Source organism: Ctenocephalides felis, unplaced genomic scaffold (assembly GCF_003426905.1).
Source record: "Ctenocephalides felis isolate EL2017-DRISC unplaced genomic scaffold, ASM342690v1 CF-g0.4_SCAFFOLD_01886, whole genome shotgun sequence".
Taxonomy (NCBI): Eukaryota; Metazoa; Arthropoda; class Insecta; order Siphonaptera; family Pulicidae; genus Ctenocephalides; species Ctenocephalides felis.
Window position 1 is genome coordinate 95,147,716 of NW_020538040.1, and position 24,460 is coordinate 95,172,175.

The window sequence follows — 24,460 nt, forward strand, 5'->3', positions numbered from 1 at the left end:
CCTGTGAAACAACTCCACTCGGATTCACTCCGAGGGAGGAGTTGTATCCGAGTGATAACTCCGGAGTGAGTTACCATCTCTAATATATATATATATATATATATATATATATATATATATATATATATATATATATATATATATAATTCATATACGTTATTCTAAACGTAAATAATATATCCTCAGATAGATTCGGATAAGGTAGAGTAGTATGAGATATTTCCCATTGCCATTTTACACCGCAGTGTTTGAAATCGCCTATTTTCAATTAAAAACATATTTTTGATCTATATTTTCAGTACGACGGCTTGAACTAGCCTAACTATAATAATCAACATATTTTAAAATCAATATAATTTTATAGAAAATTTCATTTAGTAAATAATGTATAATACAAAACATTGAGATAAAATTTGGAACTGATACAACACTCAAAACATATAATAATCATTATCAAATCAATGTAAATTGAAAATAATCAAGAATTGTTTATAACTGGCGCACCTTCTCAGTCATATCATGCGTCATATGTATCTTGAATTTTATATTGAAATACTACTATATTTTGCAAAACAAAAATTGTTGCTAAATCGCTATCGATTTGTTATATATTTCTCCAGTGTATTTTTCATTGTTTATTATTACACTTCAGTGTTTTTGGTTCATATAGTTTACACATGCGTCATATGTATCTTGAATTTTATATTGAAATACTACTATATTTTGCAAAACAAAAATTGTTGCTAAATCGCTATCAATTTGTTATATATTTATCCAGTGTATTTTTCATTGTTTATTATTATACTTCAGTGTTTTTGGCTCATATAGTTTACGCATGCGTCATATGTATCTTGAATTTTATATTGAAATACTACTATATTTTGCAAAACAAAAATTGTTGCTAAATCGCTATCAATTTGTTATATATTTATCCAGTGTATTTTTCATTGTTTATTATTATACTTCAGTGTTTTTGGCTCATATAGTTTACGCATGCGTCATATGTATCTTGAATTTTATATTGAAATACTACTATATTTTGCAAAACAAAAATTGTTGCTAAATCGCTATCAATTTGTTATATATTTCTCCAGTGTATTTTTCATTGTTTATTATTACACTTCAGTGTTTTTCGCTCATATAGTTTACATAGGCGTTCGAACCATTCATCGGTTTATCAGATAGACAGGAAAGAAATGAATGTAACATAAGTACAAATGATAAATAGTATAAAATTATCGTATAATATAGCGAGTTGAAAAATATTTTGCCTAATAAGGCAATTTGCATACGGTTCCCCAAATAATCGAGGTTATCAGCAAGAATTAAGCTATATGAGCGATAAAATACATAGAATTTACAATTATCTATTTGAAAACATTTAAAACAATTGTTATTTATCATTGATCAATATTTATTAGTTACTGATATTTTTTTTCGAGTATTCAATTGTGGTACGGAAAGCACCAGCAATTTGGCTTAAGGCACGATGCCATGTACGACTAGTTTAACATAATAATCCAGAATCAAAAATAATCTTATTAATGACCTTTTTAAAAACAAGGAACTTACTTCACATTCGAAGCATCAGTAAAACGGAGTTTTTATGAACAGTTTGTATTTTAATTGAGAAATAGAAGTATAGAATTTATTTTTTTCTGCACTCTTTTGCTCTTTGCTTATCTCCGTAACTGCTGGACCTGCCTTTGCCAAAAACTGATCAGCACATCTTCCTATCAATAGAAATAGAATGTTTTTTGAACCATTCAAATCGGTTGATCCGTGCGCCCGAAAACGTGACCGAAAAATTGTATCCATACATACACCATTAAAGCCCTACGAAAACTGGATCAATTATAAAAATAATTCGTTCGTTCGTTTTCAATTATATGTAATAAATCCACTAGGAATACTTTTAATCGCTCATAAATTAATTTATTTTTTATTGATTAAGTCGATTATTTGCACATATCGGAAAGTTCATGTCACTTGCCTTAAGGCAAAATACCAATACCAACTAGTTTTAAATGAATTTTACAGAACGATAGTTACATTATTCAACTGATGCAAAATATAAAATTCATATGTGAATTTTGTACAGACTGTATAATACTGTATATAATCTTTATTTGGTATTTTCGTCAGACATATTTATCAGCAAACTTGAAGTAACTATTTATTTAATTTAAGTCTTGTAAATTTTTTATTAATTTAATTTTTTTCATGATTTACTATTTTTTATTATTCCCACCTTTGCCAAGGTAAAGGTTCAATTGGTACTTTATACCCGACCCATCATTTTATAGAGATTATATAAAATAACGTTTGAATCTAAGTTAAAAATAACACTACAACATCTTACAAAACAATTGAATAACGTATACTGAAAAATGATATTGAAGTCTTGTGAAGTAAACGACAGTGCTCGCAACCGAAAAAACTAACGATGAAAGAAAATACTTTTGTTTTGTTCTTTCAAACATTGCCGTTTATTTTTCGATAACGACGTCGTAAGATACAAGGTAATGGCTGTTTGTACATCTTTTTCTCTCTACTACTCTCTACTAAATATTGTTGTTAAAAAATTCTTAACTCTACTGATCTTTGAGATAGCGGCGATGGACATTTTTACTCGCGGATCTTTAAGCGCCTCTCAAAGCAAATTAGCAAATAATATATCAAGTAGTTATATAAAGCATTTAGATATAATAAATAATATTAAATTGATTTGAAAGTTTTGTCAACAATAATGAAAAACAAATCAACTCGGTGAATTATATTGCCAAACACAGAATTTATATTACAAAAGAGAGCCGCAATAAGCATGCAGCTGCCCAAGTCCAAGGACAAACATACGCGTAGCCCGTAGCCTCGGAGCGCAATGGAAACGCTCGCCATTTGACAATTTTTATAACTTCCCGAAGAAGGAGTTCATGTTCTCATCAAAAAAATCGATTCGCTAATTTTTTGTTTTCTCGACATTGCAAGCCCTTCTGAATCGAATGGGACCAAATTTGGAAAAAGTATGTGTGTGTTTATGTGTATGAGTGAACAGATTTTTTACCGTAAATCGATGATTTCTCAAAAACGGCTAGACCGAATTCAAAAATTTAAGTCATTCGATGTATCTCGATGAGGACTGTCTTTGCGCGACGATCAGACAAACCTTTTTTTTGTAAATAGCAGAAAAGTAAAAAATTTTTCGTCCACGTTTAGCCCGCAATTCTGAATCGATTTTGAAAATTCAAAATCCGTTTGAAAGATGTTATTTGGGAATCGTGCTGACTACTTGGTAAAGATCGGCCGGGCCGTTTTCTTGTAATAAAGTGCTAAAAAAAATTTCGACGATTTTTATGATTTTTTTTCTCGGTAATATAATAATTATAATATTCTATAGATAATACTAAAATATTACAGCCCTACGACAAGTCGTTTAATTTTCAAAATTCGTAAAATTTTGCAAAAATTAGTATCGTTTTTTCGCGTTTGTCAAAATTAGAATTTTATCGACGTTTGTTTAAAAATGCCAGAACCGATTTCAAAAATTTAAAAGCCAATCCATGTATTTCGATGAGGATTATCTTTCCTCAGATTTATGCGACGATCGGCTTAGCCGTTACTATGTAAATAGTAGAAAAGTGAAAAAAAATCGTCAACATTTTTGCTCTCAATTCTGAATCAATTTTAAAAATCAAAAACTTTTCGAAAAAAACTGGTTGGGAATGATACTGATTAGTTTTAGGCAACTTTCTCTGCCGTTTTCTTGAAATTAACTGTTGAAAACATTTTTTTGCCATTTTTTATGAATCTTATTATGGCAATAGATATCATGGTCTTATAAAACATATTAAAATGTTACAGCCCTACGACAAATAGTTTAATGTTAAAAATTGTAGTTTGAGAAAATATTATAGTCAAAATTTCTGTCAAAATTGCTTTTGTGATATGATGAGTCAAACATTATTAATTCATTAAAATTTAAAACTAGTGGTGTATGGCATCGTGCCTTAAGGCAAATTGCTGGAACTTTTCGTACCGTAACGAGAAATATTAAATGTTTATGATTATAATAAATACTGTAATGTAACATTTTATAAATATAATTATGTAAACTCAACTTCCCATAAATTATATAAACTAAATTTCCCAAATAGGTAAATCCTGTTGACTAAGCACACCATCCAGAACTTTATTATAAATTAGTCTGGTTCATTTAGTATATTTTGTATAAATCTACACCTACATTTCGATCGAAACAGCTACATAAATAAATTTCCACCGGTCAGATTGACTTACCGCGGTAATTAGGCCATATAATATTTTTTTTGAAAATAAAAAAATAACTAACATCAAAGATTGAAGAAAATATTATTAGTATATTCTAAGAATTGTCATATGGTTTGATAATGGTATTTTAACGATTAAAATGTCAAAGTTATACACAAAATTTGAAACGGTCAATTTGACCTGCATTGATAGGTCATTGGTAGGTTTTGTGCTAAAAATTCGAAAATGCGCTTCAAGATAGTCAATGAATGAAGATGAAGATAGTCAAATTGCAAGTCAAATAATTCATTGCACACAAACTCTATTTTCAGCATTAATGTTATTCGTCAACAATTATTTACCTTTTTATTCAAATCATTTTTACGCACTTCTTTAGTTGTTTTTGTATTTCATATTCTAATAATTATGATACTAATATAATTTTTGTTAGGATGATTTTCGGATTATTTTATTAATTGGTGTGCGTGAGTAAATATAGGTGTATTATATTTATAACGCACAAAATTAAATGAGGGTTAATAAATAATAATTAATTATTTAAATTAATAATAATAGTTAATAATAATAAATAAAAAAACCTTATAGTAACATTAATTATTTATTTTGACACCAAAATATAAAAATTAGGTAAATTTGCTGCATAATTTTGATTTACAAAAAGCTTACATACTATTTAAAAATCTAGCAAAAATGCAATCGTCATTAATTGATGTCGGCCCATGAATCTTCAGAAAAGACTTCCATCATGTGAGCCTTATATTTATGCATCCACAAATCATAAAATGACTTGAATTTCTCGGTACAATAATTACAAGAATACTTTTTGGACTGACAAAAATAATTGACATGAAATTTTAGATAGCGATAATCTGTTGTACTAAATGTACATGACTTATAATGACATCTGTAAAGCATTATGTCATCATATTCTAGCTCGTCTTCAGATTCTATACTTGCAAGAATCTCTTCACATGCGCTATTAAGTTCCTCAATGTAATCATTTTCATTTTGGACGTCATATGTCTTCTGCTGATGATCAGAACCTTCGGATAACTGACCATCAGTTTTTCCATCCGAAATCTGTAATGAATTTGTTCAATATAAAATAGAGCACTTTTATCTAAACAGTTTACTGCTTCAAATATTTTACATATTTTAAAAATAACTGCGAATAAAAGTATTTCTAGCCGACATTAGGATAATTATAAGCGATTGAATCAAATCCTAACATTGCAAGCTTATAATATGTAGAGTTTTTTCAGATCAACTGCAATTTGAATTTATAATAGTTTATATTTTTTAAATAATTTAAACAAATTATCATCACTATTAAAATATGTTTAGTAAAAAAAAATGCTGTTACAAAATTTCATTTCAATTCTAATTAAGGGGTTATACCACTGTAGTAGACAAATAATACATGTTTAGATGCTGATATTAGTCTTCATAACTATTATCATTTACAAAAGGTTGATTAAACCATTCGTTGAAATTATCCACAGCAATATAGTGAATCCTTATATGTGTTGACACTGCACTTTACATCTATTGGTTAAAAATGATTTACGGCGTATTTATACAATATAAATGCTTTATAATAGCATATGTTAGTATATTTAAGAAAATAAATCTTGTCATTTTGTTTTATAATGCTTTTTGTTAATGTATTTGAGCGGTGTCGGTTCGGAGCAATACGACGCGCATAATTACATGCAGAAAAGAAAGTTTAAAGTATGAAATATTTTTCCTCATATTCTAAAAGGATCAAAGTATATTTTAAGCCTCAAAATTTTTCTTTGGTTTTTCTAAAAATGTACAATGGTGTAAACCCTTAAGTGAACTTATATTAGGAAACTGAATATATGTGTGTTATACAGATGATTATTAGGACATTTTTAGAGAACAAAACAGATGCAATTAAATTACATGCTTATAATGTTCATATTTTGTAATAATTATTTTGGAAACAGCTATTCAATTGCGAGTAAGTAAAAATAATTAAGTAAAATCTATATTTATAGTTTCATTCATAATTTCACGTTTATCTCGATGGATGTATCATTTTATATATCATTAAATATAAATTATTACTTTACAATCACTTACCATTATTATAGTTGAGTCAAATAAAGCACAATAATCACCTGAAGTCACAAACACGACACGCAGAGCGAACTAAACCAAAAGAAAAGCGATGATTTCGGCAAAGTGGTCAAAGACGAACTATATGAATCACACACGTGGTGTACCCACCACTAACATAGAGCGATGTGGTGGTGGTAAGTTTTGAGCGGTAAACAGAATTTGCCTGTGTTTCTCAAATTAAATTAATGTCGATCAAACAGTATTGTAAGTAATGGGCATAGCCTCGTGCCTTGAGGCAAGTTGCTGGAAATTCTCGTACCATAATTCAATATAATAATCAATAAATATTGATCAATAATTAATAACAATTGTTTAAATATTTTTAAATAGATAATTATCATTACTATATATCTTTCATATATTATACAGCGTCGATCGTATCGCACAATGCACTTAAGAACGTTTACATTAACGAGATAAATAAATCAATTTGAGGTTATATTTCTTAGAAAACTGCTTAAAATTATCAACGCAACTTCAAATTAAAATTATCAAAATCAATCATCAAACTTAAAATATGTACATTTTTACTGAATTTTGTACTGAATTCTATAATTCTGTGGGTATATCAAGCAGGCTGGTTTTGATTTGTAAAAAAACAATAGGACATGTCATGTATATTTTTGATATCAAAATATTTTTATAGTTAATAAATTTGATATATTTTTTATGATGGGAGTTTCTAATTTAATATATTATCATAATCATTACAACTCCCACAATTCTATAAAATATAAAACTTTGTAGATTTTGGAAAATCTTGAGAAAAAAATGTTCTGATGATTTTGAAATTTGTTTGAACCATTATGTGAATTTTAAAAATTAAACATTAAAATTAGTACTTATTTTTAAAAAACATAAAATATCTGAAAATTTGATGTGCACATGTATAATGATCATTTTTTCCCGCCAAATATCTATTTTTTAACTTTTTTTCTGCAACTCCGAAACTCTTGGACCTGCCTTTCTAGAAATTTCATCGGCGCTTTGTTTCCTCTATAGAACTAAAATGTTATTTGAATCATTCAAATCAGACGTTCAGTTTTGAAAAAGCTAAATTACCATTTTTGGCACTTCTTGCTCTGTATTTCCAAAACGGCTGGGCCTGCCTTCGCCTTAAACCAATTAGCACGTCATCCCGTCAATATCTAATCGAATCCAATGTTTTTTGAATTATTCAAATCGGCTGATTCGTGTTCACAAAATCATCGACGCAAAATTGTATCCAAACATACACAAACATACATAAATATTTTCTGAGGTATGCCAAAATGTTTAGAAAACTTTGAAACGTAAAGATATGCAAAAAACTGCGGTTACTATAACTTACCCTATGGAATGTTAATATTCTATTTTGTTATATACAAATATAATAATTTCTCAAATTGTCCAATAATCACTTGTAAGTTATTTGTTATACTGAATAACAATATTCCATATCATTCATTTCCGAATCGATATTTTGTATTGCACACATTTGTCTTCAAAATTTTTCGTCAAACCTATTTCATTTCAATAATATGCAATGACTAATAACTATATGCAAAATTGTTTAGTTAAAATTTGCGAAGGTGACCATATTTTTTAAAGTCAAAACCGAGACGGCAATTTTTAATGATAGAAATCCGGAACGGTAGGGGAAGGCGGAGATTTATGCTAAATAACTTAAATGTTTTTAAAATAATTATTTCTAGTTAAGAATACAAAAAAACAGTTTTTTTAATGAATTAACTTTGTTAACACAAATTGTGGACTTTTATTAAAAAACTTTATTATTCGATTATACTTATGTTTTTCTTTTACCTACGATATTATATAATTTATGCTTTTACGATTTATGTTTTTTAAACCTTGTATAAAATTCTGTTCATTTTTTTTATAATTATCTTGAACAATTATCCTAAAATATTATAGTCAATCGAACAATAGTTGAATTTTAAAAATTAATTAAAGTTGATTATAGGACTACGCTTCCGTGTTTTATTCTGTCTTTGGAAGCGTTTTGTTTACATAATATGATAGGAAGAAATGATTTCGTTATTGTATATATAATAATTTAAACTTTATCGACTTTATTGATTATAAATAAACACGTGAAGAACTTTTTTTGACAAGATACTTGATCGTTACATGTTTATATTATTTAACATATATCATTCCATGGTTACACGCATATCTTGCATCAATACAATATTTATTACTATATTTTATTGTTCACAGCTTTGCCAAGGTAAAGGTTCAGTTGGGACTTTATACCCCACCCACGTGTAAGCTTTTATAGAGATTATATAAAATAACGTTCGAATCTAACTAAGTTAAAACTAACACTACATCTTATAAAACAATTAAATAACGTATACTGAAAAATTATATTGAAGTCGTGTAAACGAAACGATAGTTCTGCTAGCAACCAAAAAAGCTAACGATGAAAGAAAATACTTTTGTTATGGATTTTCAAACATTGTCGTTTATTTCTCGATAACTGTTATTCGATAGCTGTTTGTACATCTTTTTCTCTCTACTTTCAAATATTGTTGTTAAAAGATTCTTAACTGGTCTTTAAGATATCGGTAATGGACGTTTTATCCGCGGATCTTTAAGCGCCGCTCAAAGCAAATTAGCAAATAATATATCAAGTAGGTATAAAAAGCATTTAGATATAATAAATAATATTAAATTGATTTGAAAGTTTTGTCAACAATAATGAAAAACAAATCAACTCGGTGAATTATATTGCCAAACACAGAATTTATATTACAAAAGAGAGCCGCAATAAGCATGCAGCTGCCCAAGTCCAAGGACAAACATACGCGTAGCCCGTAGCCTCGGAGCGCAATGGAAACGCTCGCCATTTGACAATTTTTATAACTTCCCGAAGAAGGAGTTCATGTTCTCATCAAAAAAATCGATTCGCTAATTTTTTGTTTTCTCGACATTGCAAGCCCTTCTGAATCGAATGGGACCAAATTTGGAAAAAGTATGTGTGTGTTTATGTGTATGAGTGAACAGATTTTTTACCGTAAATCGATGATTTCTCAAAAACGGCTAGACCGATTACAAAAATTTAAATCATTCGATGTATCTCGATGAGGACTATCTTTGCGCGACGATCAGACAAGCCGTTTCTTTGTAAATAGCAGAAAAGTAGAAAAAAATTGTTAACGTTTTAGCCCGCAATTCTAAATCGATTTTGAAAATTCAAAACCCGTTCGAAAGATATTGGTTGGGAATCGTGCTGATTAGTTTTTGGTAGAGATCGGCCGGGACATTTTCTTGTAATGAAGTGTTAAAAATTTTTTTCTCGACAATTTTTATGATTTTTTCTTTTTAATGATCATACTTAAATATCACGGCCCTACGACAAGTCCTTTAGTTTTCAAAATTCTTCAATGTTATAAAATTCATTTCAGAGACATAACTTTCATCGAGGTTTGCTTAAAAATGCCAGAACCAATTTCAAAACTTTAAAAGCCAATCGATGTATTTCAATGCGGATTATATTTCCTCAGTTTTGTGCGACGATCGGCTGAGCCGCTTCTTCGTAAATAGCAGCAAAGTGAAAAAAAAATTTCGTCCACGTTTTAGAGAACTTTTATGAACTTTTTTTTGTCAATAGATATCATGGTCTTATAAAACATACTAAAATGTTACGGCCCTACGACAAATGGTTTTATGTTGCAAATTTTGATGAGTTTGAAAAAATATTATAGTCAAAATTTGTGTCAAAATTGCTTTGTGGTGTGATGAGTCAAACATTATTATTTCATTAAAATTAAAATTTTAGGGCAATATAATACCTGTGCAATATAATTAATATAATTACATTTAATTTAAATGTGTTTGAAAAAATTCTATTCGAAATCGCAATTCTTACACATTTCGAGAAGTTCATGCAACTTGCCTAAATTATTTAAATTATAATACATATAAATTTTGTGCATCTCAGATAGACGAAAGTGTCCGGTAAGAGAGCACACAAAATATCTATACAAAAGTATATATTTATTTTATACATGTCATTATTATAAATTATATGGTCATTACAATATCTTATATCATTTATTTTATAATTCAATCAATCGTATATTCATCTTAACATTCATACTTTGGTTTAATTTATTGATCTAGATTTTCTTTATAGTATTCTTTTAACTTAATTTTAAAATTTATTCTCTTCTTTGGTCATCTTTATCTCTTTCGGAAGCCCATTGAATTATTTCATAGAACTCCATATAGTGTTCAGCCTGGTTTTATTTGTTCTCGTTTGTTTTAGATGAAAATTTTCATGTTGTCTCATGAAAATTTTCATTTGATTTTTTGTGGCCGATAGTAATTATTATAGATGATTGTTGTTATTTTTGAACTCAAACCAAAAATTTGAAGTTTATTTTTCATTTATAATAGTTTACATGCACAAGATAAGCTTTATTCTGACATTTGTAAATGTTCCTTAACACTATATATCTACCGCCCGCGGTCAAATTGACCTACAATGAAAAAGTTATCTATTTGAATAATTAATTCAGATAATGATTGTATTATTGTTCAATGTATATAAATAAAAGAAATACACATTAAGTTTCATCTAAAATTATTAACTTCCCGTAGGGCAAGTTATAGTAATCGGAAAAAAATCGAAAATGGAAATTTTTATATATCTTTACGTTTCAAAGGTTTCGGAATATTTTGGCATACCTTAGAAAAAATGGATGTATGTGTGTGTGAATGTGTGCGGCGCTTACGCGCTTCGATATTTCGTCCGTATGCAGTTAAAGCAGTACGATTGCTTTGAAAAAAAATTCAGAATTTCCAAAATATTTCAAAATAAATTATTTAAGATAGAATGATTTAATATGGTTCGAAATTCTATTAAAAGTTTCAAGTCATTGATCAACTTTTATTGATTATTTTTAATTACTCGAATTTTGAATTGCGGTAGGGGAAGTTCCAGCAATTTGCTTTAAGGCACGATGCCCTAATTGCCTTAAGACAGAATTCCACTTACAGCTGGTTGTTGTTTCTTTTCGCAAAATTTTATATGACAAGTTTTTCGTCCAGACAAAGCCGAACTTATGGACAGTGCTGATAAAAACTTGATTATCTAGAGATTTTGAATATGCATCACCAAATAAAAAATGTAACTAAAACAAAAATCACGAATTTTTGTTAAAATTCCTAAAATGTTTTTACTCGTAATCTCTCTATACACAATGTACGCATATATACAGCTAGGTTCAAAATCTTGAAATATTCACCTTCAAAATTTCAACTTTATGTTACATTTCTTAGCCTTCTGCCTGTCACATTTTCACAAAACAATGTACTAATACAAAATATAATAGTCTTCAGAACACTTTTGGTGCTTTCGCCTATTTTTATTGGATAATATTTGAAACTTGGTTAATCATTTTTTATACACCGTCTGACAATGAGTAATGAAACTTAAGTAATAAAACTTGATTTATAAAAATTGCTTCAAAATCTGTGAATGAATTTATTAGCTTTAGAATAACGAACTATTCAATTGTAGAACTGAATAATCTCTCTTTTTGTGACTTCCCAAATAGAGAAATTCATTTATTAACTTGACGTAGGGTAAGTTATAGTAATGCCCGAAAATCGAAAATGAAAATTTTTGCATATGTTTACGTTTTGAAGGTTTCTGAATATTTTGGCATACCTCAAAAAAATGAATGTTTGTGTGTGTTTTGTGTGTCCGCATTTTTTTATTCATGTTTTTGGGCGCACCTATTTGAATGTTTCAAAAAACTTTCGATTTCTATTGATAGGGAGATGTGCTGATTAGTTTTTGGCAAAGGCAGGTCCAGCCGTTACGAAGAACCAAAAAATAAAAATGCAAAAAGTGCAAAAAATAAAAATCATTCAATTTGTAATTATTGGGAGAAGAGGTAATTAGTTTTTGGCAGGGGCAGGTCCAGCCATTTCGAAGATACAGAGCTAAATGTACAAAAAATTGCAGTTTTTGAGAGAACTGATTAAATTAAATGATTCAAAAATCTTTCTTCTTATTTTGACAAAATAATTGCTTTTGGAAAAAAAATTTTTGTTTAAATTTTTTTTCCGAAAAAAAAAATTTTTGTTTATCTAAAATAATTTGAATTTTAATTTTAATTCTGACTGAAATTCTGAAGCTCACTTCCATACTTTTTTTTAACATTATTTAATTAGCAGTCAGAACATATTGTTGTTTTATGGCTGTTTGGTTCAATCACTTACATACTTTAGATAATTAGTTTTAACTTTGTAATTCAGTTTATAGAATAAATCAAATTCAGTTTGTAAATAAATATTAGACAATGTAACATTATTTATAATAATCCTTTTGAAAACATTTAATATTCCCTGAATATTTCCTTACGCTACGGGAAGTTCCAGCAATTTGCCTTGAGGCATAATGCCATACACCACTAGTTACATATTTACTATTGACTACACAGACCATCCAGAACTTTATTCCAACTTTGTCTGGTTCATTTGGTATATTTTGTATAAATCCATACTGTATAAATTGACTGACCGCGGTAATTAGGCTACATAATATTTTTTTGGAAAATAAAAAATAACTAAAATTAAAATTTGAAGAAAATAGTATTAGTATATTCTAAAAATTGTTATATAGTTTGAACATGACCAGGTTGGTAAGGTTTAGTGCTATTTATTCGATAATGCGCTTCAAGTTAGTCAATGAATAAAGATAAATGATAGTCAAATTGGAAATCAAATAATTCATTGCAACTCTATTTTCAGCATGAATGTTATTTGGCAACAACTATTTATTTTTTTATTCAAATCATTTTTACGCACTTCTTTAGTTGTTTTTGTAATTCACATTCTAATAATTATGATACCAAATTAATTTTTGTTAGGATAATTTTCTGATTATTTTATTAATTGGTGTGCGTGAGTAAATATAGGTGTATTATATTTATAACGCACAAAATTAAATGAGGGTTAATAAATAATAATTAATTATTTAAATTAAAAAATAATAGTTAATAATAATAAATAAAAAAACCATATAGTAATATTTATTATTTATTATGATAACAAAATAGAAAAATGAGGTAAATTCGCTGTATAATTTTGATTTACAAAAAGCTTACATACTTTTTAAAAATCTTACAAAAATGCAATCGTCATTAATTGATGTCGGGCCATGAATCTTCAGGAACGATTTCCATCATGTGAGCCTTATATTTATGCATTGACAAATCCTTAAATGATTTGAATTTCTTGGTACAATAAATACAAGAATATTCTTTGAACGGACAAAAATATTTGATATGAAATTTTAGAGATTCATTATCTGTTGTACTAAATGTACATGACTTAATACGACATCTGTAAAGTTTTATCTCTTGCTCGTCTTCATATTCTATACTTGTAAGAATTTCTTCACATGCGCTATTAAGTTCCTCAATATAATCATTTTCATTTTGGACGTCATATGTCTTCTGTTGATGATCAGAACCTTCGGATAACTGACCATCAGTTTTTCCATCCGAAATCTGTAATGAATTTGTTCAATATAAAATAGAGCACTTTTATCTAAACAGTTTACTGCTTCAAATATTTTACATATTTTAAAAAATAACTGCGAATAAATGTATTTCTAGCCGACATTACGATAATTATAAACGATAGAATCAAATCCTAACATTGCAAGCTTATAATATATATGTAGAGATTTTTCAGATCAACTGCAATTTGAATGTATAATAGTTCTCATATATTTTTTTAATAATTTAAACAACTTAGCACCATTATTAAAATATGCTCATTAACAAAATTTGCTGTTACAAAATTTCATTTCAATTCTAATTACGGGGTAACACCACTGTAGCAGCCCTAAAAACGTATATATTTGAATATGTCATTTCTTTTCGGTCGGAAAAAGGTAATTAAATCATAATATTAAAGATAGTTATTTATTGTACTTTAAAGTAACAAAATAAAGTATAGTTGTAAAAAAAAATTAAAAACGGCGATACCACAGCCATTTCGGCGAGCCGCGTCAAACGCAAAATAACTACAACAATTTAATTTGTTTTCATTCGAATTTCATATAGTATATTTAAAATAACATTTTGAAGTGCCCATCATAGCGGATTTTAAAAATATCGATTTTTGTTTGTTTGGCGAGCACTTTATTCAAAATCGTTATATTTCAAAGGAAAAAACGGATAGTTGTTTGTTAATAATTGATGAACAAATTAACATAAAAAAAATCTGCTAGGGTGTACACTTAAAAATGTCATTTTAAATATACTGTAAAAAATTAGAATAAAAAAAATTTAAAATGCTTTAATTCTTTTGCGTGCCGCGTTGAAAAATCGTGTTTCGAGAAAAACTCGCTTAAAGTTTTGAAATAAATTATATATAAGAACAAATGAAAAATTTGTCAGCTTTTACTATTAATCAATTTGTACATTTTTGTACTATTAATCTGATATGTCAGCAACATACAGATTCCTTTTTATATTTATAACTTCTTTCTTATTTTCTTCCCTAGATGGTTTTATATCCATCAAAGACCGTTCGGCATGCTTAAGCTGTTTATAATCGACTTTATGACAAAATTACTTGTTTAGATGCTGATTTTATCTTCAAAACTATTGAATTAAAATTACATGCTTATGATGTTCATATTTCGTAATTGCGAGTAAATAAAAATAAAGGAGTAGTATCTATATTCATAGTTTAATTCATAATTTCACGTTTATCTCGATGGATGTATTATTTTATATATTAAATATGAATTATTACTTTACAATCACTTACCATTATTATAATGAAGTCAAATAAAGCACAATAATCACCAAAGTCACAAACACGACACGCAGCGCGCACTAAACCAAAATAAGAGCGATAATTTCGGCAAAGTGGTCAAAGAAGAACTATGAATCACACATGTGGTGTACCCACCACTAACATAGAGCGATGTGGTGGTGGTAAATTTTGAGCGGTAAACACAATTTGCCTGTGTTTGTCAAATTAAATTAATCAAAATAATCAAACAGCATTGTAAGTAGTGGTGCATGACATCGTGCCTTAAATCAAATTGCTGGAACTTTCCATACCAGAATTAAAAATTCGAGGAAAAAAATTAATAATCAATAAATATTTACGAATAATTAACAACAATTGTTTTAAATATTTTTAAATAGATAATTATAATTACTATATATTTTATCGTTCATACATTACTCAGTGACGATCGTATGGCACAAAACACTTGAGAACGTTTACATTAACGAGATGCCGAATAAATCCATTTGAAGTTGTATTTCTTAGAAAACTGCAAATTAAATATGTACAATTTTAAACATTCCATGATTTCAGTGTCAGAAGTTCCATCTTCTTTAACCCCTTAACTTGAACGCTCGTGTAAATTCGAGCGCTAGCCGGGTTTTTTTCAAAAAAACTGCGTTAAGGGGTTAATGTCGCTCTGATATGGTAGAGCATTGAAACAAGCTTGCCCATTACATTGGCCACAAGCTAAAGAGCATTGCAATCCCGCTTTCTTGCATCCGCATCGCAAACAACAACCATTCTTGCTGTTGCAGAAAATTGTATTTAGCAAATGTTCTGGAGCAGGTTGTAAACTTGTCATGATAGGCTCCAAAAAAATGCTCTTTAGAATGTGGCCAATGTAATGGGAAAGCTTGGTTCAATGCTCTACCATATCAGAGCGACATTAACGAAGATGGAACTTTTGACACCGAAATCATGGAAGAACTTGAAACAAATGTCGTTGAAGACGATAATGAAGACCAGTTTGAAATTTACCAGCAGCCGGAAGACGACGATGAAGAGGAAGAAGGTGATTAAAATTATAAATTGTAGATTTTGCACATTTCATTCCATTTTTTGGCTTAAAAAATAAATAAATGTATTGAATGTTATTTTTTAATAAAAAGATAAATTCATAATTTATTTGTTTTTTTTATCATGTAAGAAGCTATTAATATTAATTAGGTTTAAATTCGAATATAATTCCTATATTTTCATTAACAATATTAATTAATATAAAATAAATCATAATAGTTAATAAAAATTGACAAATAATCATAAATCATTGATCTTTTGATAGTTCATCAACTATATATGGCGCGTTTTTGACCGGAGGCACCGGTTGACCTGAAGTGATGCTGTGACCGCGCGCCCTCCGCCCTCTATTTCGAAAACGGTTCACCGTATGAAAATTTTTTTCAAACTAAATTTGTAGAGAATTTTGTATTCTACAATATGGATAATCAACACAAATAGCAAAAAACCCATAGCAAATGAGATATTTACAAAAAAAGCAAAAAACCCCAATGTTTGTGACCTTTGACCTTTAAAATTAATAGTTGCGCACACCCTACTATATATGTAGGTTTTGAGACAACTTTTAGGGTGTCAATATACAAGTATTTACAGAATTACAGCTAGATATCTCAAATTCCGAGATAAACTTACTAAAATGACTGGACTAATATATATATATATATATATATATATATATATATATATACATATATATATATATATATATATATATATATATATATATATATATTATTTTCAAATATTTGATGGGTAGTTGTAATTTTATTAGCAAGTACATAATTGCAAAGATTTAATTTAAGATTATACTTATCGAAAACCCGGGACAATCCGGGACAGAAAATCTAAATCCGGGACAAATACAGCTCTTAGAAACACCCGGGACACACGGTCACCTTATTACCATCAAAAATGTTCACCGTACATATATTGTATATATGAAACAGTTAATTGTATAAAAATGAAATTAAAGCTGAACAATATTTAGGTTTATAATTATTTAAGAGCATGTAAAAAAATTGAATTAAATGCTAACTATTTAAATTAAATACATTATTAAATTAATAACACGATTATAAGTGACATTTTGCCTCAAGGCAAGTTACATACACTCTACAATACATGTAACATGTAATGTACTTGGTTCAAACAGGTATTCAAATAAAATTTTTAACCGTTTAATACGAATATATAGTTTTTGCTCGCACTAAAAACTAGTCAATGCGATTTCCAGTTGATATATATCTAACAAAACTATAATATAAATAATTAATTATTGTGCACAAACATGTATCTGTACGCTCTAAAAGCTAGGCATATTATAATAAAATTTAACTAATTCTTAAAATTTAACTATGTATTTTTCTATACTATAATATAACTGTAATATTTTAGGATGATTCTTTGAACCATGAACTCTCAACAATTATATTTGATCACGAATGAATGTATCCTTGCACTTTTCTCCTAATTGCAAAGGAACGAAGCTTTGTATGAATATATATATATATATATATATATATATATATATGTATATATATATATATTCAGAGAATATATATATATATGTATACATTTACATATATATATATATATATATATATATACATTTAGATTTTTTTGTTCGACACATTCTTGAAATGTTAATTTGCAGGAAGTCGTCGAAAACAATAAATAATTATCCATTTATTTATACGTTTCGACACGGCAAACCTTTGCTCTGAATATAGACAAATTAGTGTTTTATATTTGTTTATAAAGTTTCCATTTGAATTGCTCTCAAATAAATAGCTTATGAACAATATGAATAAAACAGCTTCAGATTCAGCTATAGTACCTACATAATTTGTAAGTAGTGTATTGACAGATTAGACTAATCATACTGCATTTAGGAGAGACTAGTTGTAGAAACTATAAGAATTAAATTATAAGTTTCTATAACAAAGAGAGAAGAGTTTAAAATCTTCGAGGCATAAAACAATTTCAATTCCCCTTTATAGGCTCAAGTTACTTACGTCAAAAATTCAAATATTGTTAATTATATCTAATCGTCAAAATGAGTAATAATTTGAATGTGAGAGAATTATTATTAAAATTCGACCGGGCGATAAAGTTGATAGTCTAAAAACAATTACCCTAAGATATTATAGTCATTCGAACAATAGTTGAATTTTAAAAATTAATTAAAATTGATTATAGGACTACGCATTCGTGATTTATCTTTCATGCGATAAAGAGCTCGCGATGAATCTGTCTTCGGAAGTGTTTTGTTTACATAATATGATATGAAGGAATAATTTCGTTATTGTATATATAATAATTTAATTTTATCGACTTTATCGATTATAAATAAACACGCGAAGAACTTTTTTCTGAATATTGACAAGATACTTGATTGTTACATGTTTATATTATTTAATATAAATCATTCAATGGTTACACGCATATCTTGCATCAATGCAATAAAGTCATTCATTATATTCAATCTAAGCTTATTCACATAAAGACCTATTATTGGCCTTTTATCGCAAAATATACAAACAGTATTTTTGATATTTTTTATTTATTTTATTATGATTAGTATTCCTAATATAAAAGAAATAATATTGAGTTTAAATGTTTATGAAATAAATAATTGGAAATACATTTACATATATGTAAAGGATCGCTTTTTTAATGATTTTACTATTTATTTCTCTATCACATGAGGTATTCAAGTATTCGGTATTCGGCCGAATAGTATAAATGGTTCCAAATATTCCAAATAACGAAGAGTAGCAGAATAGTGGTTATTATTTTTTAACTAGAATTAAAATTAAAATCCAAATTATTTTCGATATTCAAACAATTTAATTAAAAAAAAATCACCAAAAGCATTCGTCTCATCAGCACAAACAGAATGTTTTTTGAATCATTTGAATCGGATGGTTTGTTCTCTCAAAGACTGACATTTTTTGCACATTTTGCTCGGTATCTCCGAAACGGCCTTTGCCCAAAATTAATCACCACTTCTCCCGATCATTGCGAATTGAATGTTTTTAGATCATTCAAATCGGATGCTCCAATCTTTCAAAAAATCGATTTCTATTTTCAGCACACTGTGCTCCATATCTCCAAAATGGCTGGACCTGACTTTGCCAAACACTAATCAGCACATCTCCCTATCAATAGGAATCGAATGTTTTTTGAACCAAAAAGTTTGATCCGTGCGCCCGAAAACGTGGACGAGAAATTGCATCCATACATACACACACATTTTTTTCTGAGGTATTCCAAACTGTTCAGAAACCTTCAAAACGTGAAGAAATACATGAATTTTCAATTTCGATTTTTGAACAATTACTCTACGGGAAGTTAAAAATAATAAATTTTAATTATAGAACCTAAACTTTGCAATACAATCGTATTTTTCTGTAGGAACACAATAATAACAAAAATATACCAAATAATATATTATAATAGATATATAATGAAATCCAAAAAATAAATCAACACACTGCCGGAACTACACACTTACATGACACTGACAGTTTAAATAATTTACTGGAATAATTTTTACATTACTTCAATTTATTATTAGTAATATACAAAATACTACAAATAAATTAGTAAACATTATATTGTAATAACCAATAATCCTGCAGAAATGAAATAATCATGCAAAATTTGATATTCTTAAGCAATTTAATTTCTTCGAAATATATACAGAACCGTCTCTAAAGTGGTAATCCAATTCTGATTAGCCAAGAGGTTTCTAAATATTTTTTATTCTTTAAAGAAGCTCCCACTATTTATTCCTATAGAAATTTTTACAACTTGTCTCTTCCTAAAATGCAGTCTGATTATTTAAATCTGTCAATTACTACTACTTAGAATTTATATACCTACTATAGCCGAATCTGAAGCTGTTCTATTTATATTGTCTATGAGCTGTCTATTTGAGAGCGATTCCTAATAAAAACAAATACAAAACACTAACGAACAGAAAAATCACATAACAACAAGCACAAAAAGACACTAATTTTCTCTCGGATTACCAACTTGCTCTTGACATTGGCTAAATCCCTAAACTCCACAATGTAGACGCGAGTTTTGTTGTAAAAATAAGGCAATAGGCCCCAGTAATCGTCGTTTGTTTATTAAAATTAAAATCAAAATTTATTTTATATGTAGAATGATTCACTAACATGTGTAACTAAAAGGGTTTCAATATTATAATTTAGAAATTCTAAAAAAAAAAGTAAGCAATTCATAATATCGATTTGGATATGAATAATATGGATGATTAGAATATTCAGTATAATAAACAATTTACAATTAATTATTGGACAACATAAAAAAAAGCTTCATTAACTTCCCGTAGGGCAAGTTTTAGTAATCGCCAAAAAATCGAAAAAGAAAAATTTTATATATCTTTACGTTTCAAAGGATTCTGAATATTTTGGCATGCCTTAGAAAAAATGATGTATGTGTGTGTATGTGTGTATGTGTGTGCGTGTATGTGTGTGTGTGCGGATACAAATTTTCGTCGACGATTTCGGGAACACCGATCAACCTATTTGAATAATTCAAAAAACATTCGATTCTTATTGATAAGAAGACGTGCTGATTAGTTTTTGGCGGAGGCAGGTCTAGCCGTTCCAAAGATATGGGGCAAAAAATGCCAAATACGGTAATTCAGTTTCTAAGAGAACGGAGCGTCAGATTTTAATCATTCAAAAAACATTTTACTTGTATTGACAAATATGTTGATCAAATTTTCATGAAGGCAGATCTAGCGGTTTCAGAGATCTAATGAAAAAAGTAAAAAAAAATGCCATTTGGCGGTCAAAAATGATCATTGCACTGACATATGCACATCAAATTATCAGATATTTTATAGAGATTTTAACAATAAGTATAAATGTTGTTTACATTCCTTTGGGTTCCGTCCCAATGTTCATCCGTTAGACATTTTGCGCTTTGACATTTCGTATCTATGCAGTTAAAGCAGTACGATTGCTTTGAAAAAAAATTCAGAATTTCCAAAATATGTTAAAATAATGAAAAATTTTTCTCAAAAATTTAATTTTTTTGAAGTAAAATTTTTTCAAAAATGTTAATCGTTCTTAAAAAAATAATTTTTGGTACGGGAAGTTCCAGTAATTTGCCTTAAGGCACGATGCCATGTGCCCCACTAGTTACAAATTTATTACAATTGTAATTCTTAATTTTTGACAACCACTGGCAAAGTTCTATTATTTTCCGCCCAAAATTTACCACCACCACACCGCTATATGTGTTATTGGTAGATGCATCTCGCGTGCGATTCATAGTTCGACTTGGACCTCTTTGCCGAAATCATATTACTCTTTTTTTTATTTAGTGCGCGCTGTTTGTAGTGTTTGTGTGTCCAGTGATTATTGTGCTTTATTTGATTCAATTATAATTAGAGTAAGTAATTGTAAAATAATAATATATATTTAGTATAATTATCAAGATAAAGGTGAAATTATGAAAGAAATTATAAATATAGATTTCACTTTATTCTTGCAAATAGAATAGTTTTTTCGAAAAAAAAGAAATTGTTTGAATATTATTATATTTATATAATTATTATAAAGTTTTCTTTATTATATATATATATATATATATATATATATATATAGTTTTCTTTATTACAAATTTTATTACAATTTTTTTATTTGAAAACAGTATGAAAATTTGTAATTTCATTATATCTGTGTTGTGTTTTCTTTGCATTATTCAATTTACCGACCAATTTCTTATATATATATATATATATATATATATATATATATATACAGGGCCGGTCCTGGGGTTCTTAGCGACTGCATGCAACATTTTTTCTAGCGTTACCCCCCCCCTAAAAATTTGAACTGTTTTAACAGTATATCATTGAAATTATATAAATATTTACATATTTTTTCAAAAATAATTTTTAATTATTCTGAATTTAGTACACAAAAATTAGATATAATCTAAAAGCGTATAAAATACATTGATTGTAAATTTATTTAGAAAATCGAGGCGATTCGAATTATCGAATTATCAAATATTTTTTAAAATGTTATTTTAATTTATTTTTTCATTACTTACTATATCCAAAATTGCATCATAAATTTATTATTGATATCGTAAGGTTGTTTTAAAGTTAAGTCTTTAACGTATTTTAAAAGTATTGTCCAAAATTAGTAAAAAATGCAAAAAATTACATATTTTTTAAACTATATCGAAAAAAAACTGATTACATTTGTATCTGTATTATCTCTGCATAGTTAATAATCAAATTTAGAGTATTAATACCACTATGTATAATAAAAGCTCTATATTTCTAAGTAAATTTTGCTTCCATTTTTTATATTTTCTTCATTTACATGGCTTCAAAATTCAAAATTCATCAGATTCGAAACTTTTGCTATAAAAACAAAAGTTACAATTCAATTTCTCGGAATAAATAAGCCATTTTCTAAGCACTGACATCACATTTTCCATTTTTATCTGTTTTAATTAGTATCTATTTTTTAACAAGTTCCGTTTCAACTAGTTAGATAGATTATTATAATCTATTAAGTAATCTTGATTTTATATTGAAAAAACAATATATATTATAAATTTTATTTCCGAAGCTCGTTTTGGCGCCCGCATTTTTCGCATGCATTGCATGCAAGGTAGGACCGGCCCTGTATATATATATATATATATATATATATATATATAATATAATATAATATAATATAATATAATATATAATAATAAATGGTAGCCTGCTCGGAGGCAGGTCTATGGTGTGACTCCCGCCCCTCCTTTTATTACACATTTTTAAGTATATTCCTTTCCAAACTTTTGCTTCCATGCTTCCTGGTTCTGTGCCTTAGACTTAAGTTCCCTGTATTTTCTCTTCTCGCATAAGTCATCATTCATCTGCACTCTTTTTCTTCCCAGTACTTCCAGTTATATTTCATTATCGACTACGTCGTTTAGTAGGCGCTTGTTTTGCAGAACGGGTCAAATTCAGGTTCCGTTTCTTTTCAGGATATTGCTCAGTAGAGTCCCTTCTTTGCCCACTAATCTCAGTACGTTATTGTTATCCTGTATATACACTTTATCTTCTCTATTTGCCTCCAGCACCACATTTCAAAACCCTCATGGCAGTTCTTGTCGACCTTTGATAGAGTCGATGTCTTTGATCCGTACAGAGCAATGCTCTAGATATTAGTCTTTTCCAAAAATTCAGACTCAGTTTGCTCGCCAGTAGCGTTCTCTTCTTCGTAAATGCCGTCTTTGCGTCTTGGCAGCTATCCTTGGTCCTGATCTCTCTCGTGCAGTATCCGTCTCTGGTGATTATGCTTCCCAAGTATTTGAAATGATCCACGTTCAAATTCTTGATTTCCTACCGTTATTTTTTGCGGATCATCCCTTTTGTACTTCCCATCACTTTCGACTTGTCGATGTTGATCTCCATTCCGTATCTTCTACCCACTTCGACGTTTCTGCTTATATGCTTTGTAGCTCCTCTTCACCACTCGATCATCAGCGTACTTTACTGTGATGAATTATCTTCTTCGATCGAAAAATCTCCAATGACTTCAAATGCCTAGTTGACGAGCCATTCTCCTTACAGGTTGAATAGGATCAGTGACTTGCAGCATCCTTGCCAGACTCCTCTACCTATTTCAACGCTGATTGTATCTCCCTGGCTCACTCGAACCTTTACTTTCTATTCCATATACAAATTCTGGATCAGCCTACGGTCTCTATAAGCGACCTTAATAGATTTTATATTCCCATAAGCATATTTCAGTTCACTCTATTAAAAGCTTTCTGCCAATCTACAAAACAGAAGCATATGTCTTCGTTATACCAATTATTTCAATAGCGCCCCTGGTTTCTTTTGCTGAAACCAAACTGGTCTTCGCTCATGCGCTGTCATCATATTTTTGAGTTGTCTAGTGAGGATTTTGGCTAGTACGTTTTCTGTGTGCGAAGTCAAACTGATCATCCTGTGGTCGCTGCACTTGTTCGCTTTAGGCTTTTTTTGAAGAGCTATCATCGTGACATCCAAGTCCTTTGGCCATTCGCCCATTTGTTATCTTTGATATAACAGTTTGGTCAGTTTCCTTAATTCATTGTTTTCTAGCCTTTTCAGCAGGTTTTCCGGTATGTCGTCATCTTCTTT

The 24,460-nt window shown here is 28.7% G+C and overlaps 1 protein-coding gene across 2 annotated transcripts in view; it reads right to left on the reverse strand.

Moving 5' to 3' along the window:
- The window catches only part of LOC113378429, a 295,400-nt gene that overhangs the window by 58,881 nt on the left and 212,059 nt on the right, over positions 1-24,460 (reverse strand). The window contains exon 7 of one of the 2 annotated variants that reach the window (XR_003367183.1): positions 13,535-13,961. The exons of the other annotated variant lie outside the window; for it this stretch is intronic. The gene's annotated coding sequence lies outside the window, so the exon portion shown is untranslated. Of the gene's footprint in view, positions 1-13,534; positions 13,962-24,460 lie in introns of those variants that run through there. 2 annotated transcript variants of the gene reach the window in all.